The sequence below is a fragment of the Coregonus clupeaformis genome, unplaced genomic scaffold, assembly GCF_020615455.1.
Source record: "Coregonus clupeaformis isolate EN_2021a unplaced genomic scaffold, ASM2061545v1 scaf0616, whole genome shotgun sequence".
Classification (NCBI taxonomy): domain Eukaryota; kingdom Metazoa; phylum Chordata; class Actinopteri; order Salmoniformes; family Salmonidae; genus Coregonus; species Coregonus clupeaformis.
The window spans coordinates 150,390-160,000 of NW_025534071.1; positions in this window are offsets into that span (position 1 = coordinate 150,390).

Here is a 9,611-nt window from a genome sequence, read left to right on the forward strand (position 1 = left end):
AGCCCCTAGCCCTGTGTTGTGTTGAAGGGTAGCAGACAGAGAGCCCCTAGCCCTGTGTTGGAGGGTAGCAGACAGAGAGCCCCTAGCCCTGTGTTGTGTTGAAGGGTAGCAGACAGAGAGCCCCTAGCCCTGTGTTGAAGGGTAGCAGACAGAGAGCCCCTAGCCCTGTGTTGAAGGGTAGCAGACAGAGAGCCCCTAGCCCTGTGTTGTGTTGAAGGGTAGCAGACAGAGAGCCCCTATCCCTTGTGTTGAAGGGTAGCAGACAGAGAGCCCTAGCCCTGTGTTGTGTTGAAGGGTAGCAGACAGAGAGCCCCTAGCCCTGTGTTGTGTTGAAGGGTAGCAGACAGAGAGCCCCTAGCCCTTGTGTTGAAGGGTAGCAGACAGAGAGCCCTAGCCCTGTGTTGAAGGGTAGCAGACAGAGAGCCCCTATCCCTGTGTTGAAGGGTAGCAGACAGAGAGCCCCTAGCCCTGTGTTGAAGGGTAGCAGACAGAGAGCCCCTAGCCCTGTGTTGTGTTGAAGGGTAGCAGACAGAGAGCCCCTAGCCCTGTGTTGAAGGGTAGCAGACAGAGAGCCCCTAGCCCTGTGTTGAAGGGTAGCAGACAGAGAGCCCCTAGCCCTGTGTTGAAGGGTAGCAGACAGAGAGCCCCTAGCCCTGTGTTGAAGGGTAGCAGACAGAGAGCCCCTAGCCCTGTGTTGAAGGGTAGCAGACAGAGAGCCCCTAGCCCTGTGTTGAAGGGTAGCAGACAGAGAGCCCCTAGCCCTGTGTTGTGTTGAAGGGTAGCAGACAGAGAGCCCCTAACCCTGTGTTGAAGGGTGACAGCAGTAGAAACACTAACTGCAGCAGCGCTAGGTCATCTGATCAGTCTGATGCAGTCTGTTCAGTCAGTCCCTGTTCATAGACACTGCTAATACTACTGCTGCTGCAGCTACTGCAGTATCAACACTGTCCTCCTGTAGACAACGTAGGAACTGCAGGACTAACTAACCACTGATACTGATGTTTCTACTGCAGTATCAACACTGTCCTTCTGTAGACAACGTAGAAACTGCAGGACTAACTAACCACTGATACTGATGTTTCTACTGCAGTATCAACACTGTCCTTCTGTAGACAACGTAGAAACTGCAGGACTAACTAACCACTGATACTGATGTTTCTACTGCAGTATCAACACTGTCCTCCTGTAGACAACGCAGGAACTGCAGGACTAACTAACCACTGATACTGATGTTTCTACTGCAGTATCAACACTGTCCTCCTGTAGACAACGCGGAAACTGCAGGACTAACTAACCACTCATACTGATGTTTCTACTGCAGTATCAACACTGTCCTCCTGTAGACAACGCAGGAACTGCAGGACTAACTAACCACTGATACTGATGTTTCTACTGCAGTATCAACACTGTCCTCCTGTAGACAACGTAGGAACTGCAGGACTAACTAACCACTGATACTGATGTTTCTACTGCAGTATCAACACTGTCCTCCTGTAGACAACGCAGGAACTGCAGGACTAACTAACCACTGATACTGATGTTTCTACTGCAGTATCAACACTGTCCTCCTGTAGACAACGCAGGAACTGCAGGACTCACTAACCACTGATACTGATGTTTCTACTGCAGTATCAACACTGTCCTCCTGTAGACAACGAGGAACTGCAGGACTAACTAACCACTGATACTGATGTTTCTACTGCAGTATCAACACTGTCCTCCTGTAGACAACGCAGGAACTGCAGGACTAACTAACAACTGATACTGATGTTTCTACTGCAGTATCAACACTGTCCTCCTGTAGACAACGCAGGAACTGCAGGACTAACTAACAACTGATACTGATGTTTCTACTGCAGTATCAACACTGTCCTCCTGTAGACAACGTAGGAACTGCAGGACTAACTAACCACTGATACTGATGTTTCTACTGCAGTATCAACACTGTCCTCCTGTAGACAACGTAGGAACTGCAGGACTAACTAACAACTGATACTGATGTTTCTACTGCAGTATCAACACTGTCCTCCTGTAGACAACGCAGGAACTGCAGGACTAACTAACAACTGATACTGATGTTTCTACTGCAGTATCAACACTGTCCTCCTGTAGACAACGTAGGAACTGCAGGACTAACTAACCACTGATACTCGATGTTTCTACTGCAGTATCAACACTGTCCTCCTGTAGACAACGAGGAACTGCAGGACTAACTAACAACTGATACTGATGTTTCTACTGCAGTATCAACACTGTCCTCCTTTAGACAACGAGGAACTCCAGGACTAACTAACCACTGATACTGATGTTTCTACTGCAGTATCAACACTGTCCTCCTGTAGACAACGTAGGAACTGCAGGACTAACTAACCACTGATACTGATGTTTCTACTGCAGTATCAACACTGTCCTCCTGTAGACAACGTAGGAACTGCAGGACTAACTAACAACTGATACTGATGTTGGGACTGCACCACTGATGTTGATGGTGTGTGTGTGTGTGTGTGTGTGTGTGTGTGTGTGTGTGTGTGTGTGTGTGTGTGTGTGTGTGTGTGTGTGAATGCTGCATCTCCGATCTCATTCACAGTGACAAGCAACATCATTATTATTTAGCTATGCAGAGCCCACACACATACGCACACACACACACACACACACACACACACACACACACACACACGCTCTAAGCTCTTCCTTTCTCCCATCTGTACCTTGCACGCCTGCAGCCACACAATCAACACAATCACACCAATTCACTGGATCATCCAACCCTCTCTTTGTGTGGTTATGATGTCCAGCTATAGAGGGAGACAAAAGAGGATGGATAGAGGGAGGGAGGGAGGGAGGGAGGGAGGGAGGGGAGGGAGGGAGGGAGGATGGATGGCGGGAGGGATGGATGGAGGGATGGATGGAGGGATGGACAGACGGACGGACAGACCGAGGGATGGATGGATGGGGGGATAGATGGAGTGTGTGTGTGTGAGTGTGAGGGGGGGTGGGGAGTCCAAAGTTTGGACACACCTGCTCATTCAAGGGTTTTTCTTTATTTGTACTATTTTCTACATTGTAGAATAATAGTGAAGACATCAAAACTATGAAATAACACATATGGAATCATGTAGTAACCCAAAAAAGTGGTTACTCTTGGCATTCTCTCAACCAGCTTCACCTGGAATACTTTTACAACAGTCTTGAAGGAGTTGCCACATATGCTGAGCACTTGTTGGCTGCTTTTCCTTCACTCTGCGGTCCGACTCATCCTAAACCATCTCAATTTGGTTGAGGTCGGGGGATTGCGGAGGCCAGGTCATTTGATGCAGCATTCCATCTCTCTCCTTCTTGGTAAAATAGCCCTTAAACAGCCTGGAGGTGTGTTGGGTCATTGTCCTGTTGAAAAACAAATGATAGTCCCACTAAGCCCAAACCAGATGGGATGGTGTATCGCTGCAGAATGCTGTGGTAGCCATGCTGGTTAAGTGACAGACAGTGTCACCAGCAAAGCACCCCCACACCATAACACCTCCTCCTCCATGCTTTACGGTGGGAACTACACATGCAGAGATCATCCGTTCACCCACACCGCGTCTCACAAAGACACGGCGGTTGGAACCAAAAATCTCCAATTTGGACTCATTTCCACCGGTCTAATGTCCATTGCTTGGGTTTCTTGGCCCAAGCAAGTCTCTTCTTATTATTGGTGTCCTTTAGTAGTGGTTTCTTTGCAGAAATTAGACCATGAAGGCCTGATTCACACAGTCTCCTCTGAACAGTTGATGTTGAGATGTGTCTGTTACTTGAACTCTGTGAAGCATTTATTTGGCCTGCAATTTCTGAGGCTGGTAACTCTAATGAACTTATCCTCTGCAGCAGGGGTAACTCTGGGTCTTCCTTTCCTGTGGCAGTCCTCATGAGAGCCAGTTTCATCATAGTGCTTGGTGGTTTTTGCGACTGCACTTGAAGAAACTTTCAAAGTTATTGACATTTTCCATATTGACTAACCTTCATGTCTTAAAGTAATGATGGACTGTCGTTTCTCTTTGCTTATTTGAGCTGTTCTTGCCATTATATGGATATCTTCTGTATACCCCCACTACCTTGTCACAAGACAACTGATTGGCTCAAATGCATTAAGAAGGAAATACATTTCATAAATTAACTTAAGAAGGCACACCTGTTAATTGAAATGCATTCCAGGTGACTACCTCATGAAGCTGGCTGAGAGAAGGCCAAGAGTGTGCAAAGCTGTCATCAAGGCAAAGGGTGGCGATTTGAAGAATCTCTAATATAAATTGATTTGTTTAACACTTTTTTGGTCACTACATGATTCCATATGTGTTATTTCATAGTTTTGATGTCTTCACTATTATTCTACAATGTAAAACAATTGTAAAAAATAAAGTAAAACCCTTGAATGAGTAGGTGTGTCCAAACTTTTGACTGGTAGTGTATGTGTCGTGTGTCTCTGTATCTGAACATCACTGTGTGTATCTCTCTGTCTTTAACCATCTCTCTTTATTGTCCTTTATATTCTGGCCCTTGGTCCCTGACCCCTGACCCCTGGCGACAGACCAGCTATTGTCTCCCTATACTGGTGACTCTCTTAATGGACAATGGGAGAGGACTGGGCACAGCCTGGCATCTATTAGTCAGACCCACACACTGATCCACCACGTACATACGCACACACGCAGACACACACACTGATCCACCACGCACATACGCACACACGCAGACACACACACTGATTGAGACCCGCAAACACTGATCACCACGTGCATACGCACACACGCAGACACACACACTGATCCACCACGCACATACGCACACCGCAGACACACACACTGATCCACCACGTGCATACGCACACACGCAGACACACACACTGATCCACCACGTACATACGCACACACGCAGAACACACACTGATCCACCACGTACATACGCACACACGCAGACACACACACTGATCCACCACGACATACGCACACACGCAGACACACACATACACCACAAGCTGGTGTGAGTGAAAAGAAACCCCCCCCCCACACACACACACACACACAATGACTGTATAATGAACTGAGCTGAAAGGCTGTTAGGAACCAGACTGTTCGTGACTCTCACAGTAGGGTATATTGTGTAGGAACCAGAATGTTAGTGACTCCTAACAATGACTGCTGTTATGGAGACTGGAAGAGATGACTGTTTTAGAGACTGGCAGGGGGGAGTCATGTACAGTTGAAGTCAGAAGTTTACATACACCTTAGCCAAATACATTTAAACTCAGTTTTTCACAATTCCTGACATTTAATCCTAGTAAAAATTCCCTGTCTTAGGTCAGTTAGGATCACCACTTTAATTTTAAGAATGTGAAATGTCAGAATAATAGTAGAGAGAATGATTTAATTCAGCTTTTATTTCTTTCATCACATTCCAAGTGGGTCAGAAGTTTACATACAATCAATTAGTATTTGGTAGCATTGACTTTAAATTGTTTAACTTGGGTCAAACGTTTCGGGTAGCCTTCCACAAGCTTCCCACAATAAGTTGGGTGAAGTTTGGCACATTCCTCCTGACAGAGCTGGTGTAACTGAGTCAGGTTTGTAGGCCTCCTTGCTCGCACACGCTTTTTCAGTTCTACCCACACATTTTCTATAGGATTGAGGTCAGGGCTTTGTGATGGCCACTCCAATACCTTGACTTTGTTGTCCTTAAGCCATTTTGCCACAACTTTAGACGTATGCTTGGGGTCATTGTCCATTTGGAAGACCCATTTGCGACCAAGCTTTAACTTCCTGACTGATGTATTGAGATGTTGCTTCAATATATCCACATAATCTTCCTCATGATGCCATCTATTTTGTGAAGTGCACCAGTCCCTCCTGCAGCAAAGCACCCCCACAGCATGATGCTGCCACCCCCGTGCTTCACGGTTGGGATGGTGTTCTTCGGCTTGCAAGCTTCCCCCTTTTTCCTCCAAACATAACGATGGTCATTATGGCCAAACAGTTCTATTTTTGTTTCATCAGACAAGAGGACATTTCTCAAAAAAAGTAAGATCTTTGTCCCCATGTGCAGTTGCAAACCGTAGTCTGGCTTTTTTATGGCGGTTTTGGAGCAGTGGCTTCTTCCTTGCTGTGCGGCCTTTCAGGTTATGTCGATATAGGAATCGGTTTACTGTGGATATAGATACTTTTGTACCTGTTTCCTCCAGCATCTTCAAAAGATCCTTTGCTGTTGTTCTGGGATTGATTTGCACTTTTCGCACCAAAGTACGTTCATCTCTAGGAGACAGAACGCGTCTCCTTCCTGAGCGGTATGATGGCTGCGGGGTCCCATGGTGTTTATACTTGCGTACTATTGTTTGTACAGATGAACGTGGTACCTTCAGGCGTCTGGAAATTGCTCCCAAGGATTAACCAGACTTGTGGAGGTCTACAATTTTTTCTCTGAGGTCTTGGCTGATTTCTTTTGATTTTCCCATGATGTCAAGCAAAGAGGCACTGAGTTTGAAGGTAGGCCTTGAAATACATCCACAGGTACACCTCCAATTGACTCAAATGATGTCAATTAGCCTATCAGAAGCTTCTAAAGCCATGACATCATTTTCTGAAATTTTCCAAGCTGTTTAAAGGCACAGTCAACTTAGTGTATGTAAACTTCTGACCCACTGGAATTGTGATACAGTGAATTATAAGTGAAATAATATGTCTGTAAACAATTGTTGGAAAAATTACTTGTGTCATGCACAAAGTAGATGTCCTAACCCACTTGCCAAAACTATAGTTTGTTAACAAGAAATTAGTGGAGTGGTTGAAAAACGAGTTTTAATGACTCCAACCTAAGTGTATGTAAACTTCAACTGTATATCACTCACTAAACCCACACACACACACACACACACACACACACACACACACACACACACACAGGACTGAAACTGAATCATGAGAATTGACACACACACAATGGGTGACCACGGGACCACCCATACACAAAAATGTATGCAAGCATGACTGTAAGTCGCTTTGGATAAAAGCGTCTGCTAAATGGAATATTATTATTATATTACAAGGAGATGCACACGCTATCACAAGTACACACACAAATCCACCAGGTACGCATGCAGACACACAGTCTGTTGAATAGTGATTAGCGGTGCAGTGCTGAACAATGAACTGAGCCAACAAAATACCACTGAGACATCCGGACACAAGGATGGAGCAACATCCCCTCCTCCAACAACTCGATTCTCGACTTCTGTTTCTACTGCTGTATCAACACTTGTCTCTCCTGTCGACAACGTCCATCAACTGCGCGACTCAACTAACAACTGATACTGATGTTTCTACTGCAGTATCAACACTAACCCTAAACATCCACAAACGGCCTGTAAACAAACTCCATCTGACAGTGTCTGACACTGTGAAACAGCAGAGATCACTGAAATCCATCTAGTCTGTTTAGCATTGCTGCCAGTCACTTTAGGAGAGTTACACACAGTGTTAGCACTGCTTAATTCTGCTGTCAAACACATACACACTATGCGTAACCCACACACACACACTATGCATAACCCACACACACACACTATGCGTAACCCACACACACACACTATGCGTAACCCACACACACACAACCGGAGGTAACCCGCGAAACCCAGTGAAACTGAACACGACACACACACACACAAGCGTAACCACACACACACACACACAATGCGTAACACACACACACTCTGTGTCGCAGATACAGACGCACAAGCACAGACTACAAGTCAGCACACACACACACACAGGCATATGCACACACACACACACACACACTGTGAGACCAGCACATTAAATTACCACACACACATTCTACCCAGGATGGGGTCAGGGGATTAATAAGTCTCACAGAGTGTGTCTGTGTGATCCCTGTGACAGACGCAGTGCAGGAGAAATGTCTGCAGCGCGACACTGGTCGTCGTGACAATGGCGACCAGTGTGTGACAGAGAGAGATTTGGGGACACAGAGGAGGCGTTCTACTGGTACGACACGCTAAAGGAGGACACTGAACCCTTTCACTCATCCCCTCTTATCCCTGACGCAGTATCGCTCAATCATTCTCATACTTCTCCTCCTCTGACGCAGGGAAAACTCTCTCTCTCTTCTCCCTCCCTCCCTCCCTCCCTCCCTCCCTCCCCCCCATCCCTCTGTGTACAGTTCTGTATAATTAATATTGCTTTTCATTTTCTCTGGATCATTAAATATGCTTCTGGTATGCTAACAGACTGACTGCGTGTGGATGTGTGTTTAGTGTGTGTGTGTGTGTGTGTCTGTGTGTGTGTTTGGTGTGTATGTGTATGTGTGTGTGTGTGTGTGTGTATAGATACACCAGAAACAGAGTGCAGAGCCAAGACATTGAGAGGAAGATCAGCTAATGAGAATCTACTGACCAGCTAAAATCATCTATCAATTTACCATCAATAACCAGTCTCTGCTGTGTGTGTGTGTGTGGTCTACTAAGTACAATCAATAACATCCTCCTAAGCTTAAACCACATAGATCCGACATAGTAACAGCAGTACAGAAATACAAACCAATAGAAACCAACAGACACTAATAGAAACCAACAGACACTAATAGAAACCAACAGACACTAATAGAAACCAATAGACACTAATAGAAACCAATAGACACTAATAGAAACCAATAGAAACCAACAGACACTACTACAAACCAATAGACACTAATAGAAACCAACAGACACTAATAAACCAATAAAACCAATAGACACTAATAGAAACCAATAGACACTAATAGAAACCAATAGAAACCAACAGACACTAATACAAACCAATAGACACTAATAGAAACCAACAGACACTAATAGAAACCAATAGAAACCAACAGACACTAACAGAAACCAATAGAAACCAACAGACACTAATAGAAACCAATAGAAACCAACAGACACTAATAGAAACCAATAGACACTAATACAAACCAATAGAAACCAACAGACACTAATAGAAACCAACAGACACTAATAGAAACCAATATAAACCAACAGACACTAATAGAAACCAATAGACACTAATAGAAACCAATAGACACTAATAGAAACCAATAGAAACCAACAGACACTACTACAAACCAATAGACACTAATAGAAACCAACAGACACTAATACAAACCAATAGACACTAATAGAAACCAATAGACACTAATAGAAACCAATAGAAACCAACAGACACTAATACAAACCAATAGACACTAATAGAAACCAACAGACACTAATAGAAACCAATAGACACTAATAGAAACCAATAGAAACCAACAGACACTAATACAAACCAATAGACACTAATAGAACCAACAGACACTAATAGAAACCAATAGAAACCAATAGACACTAATAGAAACCAATAGAAACCAACAGAAACTAATACAAACCAATAGACACTAATAGAAACCAACAGACACTAATAGAAACCAATAGACACTAATATAAACCAATAGAAACCAACAGACACTAATACAAACCAATAGACACTAATAGAAACCAACAGACACTAATATAAACCAATAGAAACCAACAGACACTAATAGAATCCAATAGAAAC